The sequence below is a fragment of the Marmota marmota genome, unplaced genomic scaffold (assembly GCF_001458135.2).
Source record: "Marmota marmota marmota unplaced genomic scaffold, marMar, whole genome shotgun sequence".
In the NCBI taxonomy this organism is placed as follows: Eukaryota; Metazoa; Chordata; class Mammalia; order Rodentia; family Sciuridae; genus Marmota; species Marmota marmota.
Genome location: NW_025999925.1, coordinates 13,533,597 through 13,536,426, shown reverse-complemented (window position 1 = coordinate 13,536,426; position 2,830 = coordinate 13,533,597).

Here is a 2,830-nt window from a genome sequence, read left to right as displayed (position 1 = left end):
AAGGCAAATTCCAACTTACCATACAAAATAAATGAGGTAAATAAGATAGAACTTTGTAAAGTTGTTGTCTGTAGTTCCAAATATTAAAGAACTTGAAATATCTATGAAGGTGTATTGGAAATTAATGGTGCATACAGATGAAACTTTTAAATGTCAGTCTTGCAAGGAATGTGAGTGGGATGAGATAATGGAAGTTTATTCATCTTTAGGAATGCACTAGCTCAAAGTAGTCTTGCTCTTCTAAATAATTATTTATTTTCATGGAAAATATATTAGGTCCATAGTCTACTTAAAGGATGTGTGTGTGTGTGTGTGTGTGTGTGTGTGTGTGTGTGTGTAAATGAGTTAGGGATCAGAGGAAAGTGTTAAAATGATTCATTACAGCAAATATTCATTATATTGCTTCATTCTTAGTTAATGATGGCTACAAAAATATGCTCAAAACAGAGCACATCAAAAGTGTAAAAATACATTTAATAGAGTCCTCAATGTGCATTTTCTTGCTGTTTCTTCACTAATAGTCTCACTGTGTTTCTTTCTTCTCCAATTATATTTAGTTTACTTTTAGCCTTTTATTCTTCCCAATTTTTATCCAGGGTTAAGTCACTGTTATTCAATTCACTGCAATACAATCATCTTATCACAGGGGTGAGAACAAAAGCTTTCCACAGAATAGCACTTGAGTCTCACACAACATTATGGGTGAACTACTTCCTGGACTTGAAGCCCAAGCTAAATTCTAAGTATTTGTTAATTAAGGCTGCCACACCTCTCTCACAAAAAGAGATTCCATGTGCTGGCAAATCCAGGCTTACACAGCCACGTAGAATTCCTCAGTTTTTCAATAATTTTTGTCATTTTTTGAACTATTCTATTAATTATGTTATTTTATTGTTTTGGTTGCTAGTTCCATGTTATCACTGGTACTTAAATGAGAATGTTCTTATTAGTTCTCTATAATGTCTATATTTACTTATACTTATGTTTACATATATCCTAGAATCCAGACTTTGATATATATTTTGAAACTCAGAAAATGGTTAGAGTGCAGAATATTTGTTTTACTTGGCAACAACTAAGTTGTATATAATAACTATCTATAACAGCACTCCACCAGTACTATTGCACATGTGCGTGCATGCACACACACACTTGTTTTAAGAGAATAGTTAAAGTCTTTCTATAGTTGTTTTTTTTTTCTTATGCTGTCACTCTACATAGGCACCTACCAAATAAACTGCATTTAGGTGAACCATGTCCATACACTTCAGTTTTTCCCATACCTAGATTCTCTCCAGTATTCAGAATAATGTGGCATCACCATTACCAAAATCAAACTCACCCATGCACACACATAACAACGTACCCCTGTACCTAGACCTTCCCATATGAGATGATGCCCCTTTTCTCTGAAATCACCTGTCTCATATCTATGCCCTGTAAGACAAATTTTCACTTCTTCCAGTATTTCTCAGGTGAGTAAACCAACAAAACGAGATAACTCTTGCTAAGGTACTAAATATTTAATTGTTTTTAAGGACAGGTTGGCTTTGGCTTCCTCCCATCAGTCCCCAGGACCAGGGATTGAACCCAAGGGCACTTAATCACCACGACAGATCCACAGTCCTTTTTTGTATTTTATTTAGAGACAGGGTCTCACTGAGTTGATGAGGCTGGCTTTGAACTTATGACCTTCCTGCCTCAACCATCCTCCCCCACAGCTGCTGGGATAACAGACATGTATCACCACACCTGGCCATACTGGCATTTTAAAAGCAGTTTTTGTTTAGCTGCACCATTTTAAGGAGTAAATGTTGGCTAGTAGAATTTCAGGCAAAGAGACATGTAATGAAACACATATTCGGAAATAGAGGGAACTTCTTATTTGATAATATCCTCCAATGCCACACATTAAAATAATTCTAAAGTAGAATTATTATGTTTTTAATTATTTTAATTAGAATCATTATATATTTATTTTTTCAGTTGCCTGATTTAGGGAAAATGGGAAATGGGTAAGTATAGTGATATGGGAAAATATAGTGAAACTAAAAAAATCCAATTAACCACATGGTATAGAGTACTTAAGATCCATGCTCAGGTTTTCTTCTCACATGACATGTCTAGCATACCACCTAAACTGTCTCAATCTCGATCTCTACTTCATGTATAAAACAAGTGGCTTGTATTAAATATGACTCTATAATGTTATGCTCTTAGAATGGAGTTCATCTCCATGAAAGAAATGAAAGAAATCATATGTATTAGGAGGGGAACAATTTTTATAAGAAAAATAAAAATTAAGCTACTTATATAAATGGAAGACAAATCAAATGTACTTTCACAGAATCCATGAATTTAAAATGGATACATCTGTAATTTGTTAATTGAGTTAAAGAAGAAAAGCTAGAGGGAGCGTAAATTAATAGGAACTTTAAGGATGAAATCTGATTGAAATCCAATCTTTCCTATTTCTAAATCTAATTTGATATTGTTTAGAAGTCAATTTATTTCTTAAACAAATGGACCTTAACCCACCAATTAATCTTGAAGGACAAACAAGTCAGCAACTCACAAAAAAGTATTTTATTTAAATCAGTTATTTGTTATTATGCTGGCATAATGCTTTACGATTTGTTAGTATTCCAATGTTGTACCCCCAGTCAAGGCTCTGAAGCAAGGAAATGCTTAGCTGAGAACCTGAGAGAATCCACACTGATCAACACAACGTGGTGAGCATACAAAGCATCCTTACCTTGCAATACCTAAACACAATCTGGAAAGCTTTAAGACAAAAAAAAAAAAAAAAAAAAAAAAAAAAAAAAAAAAA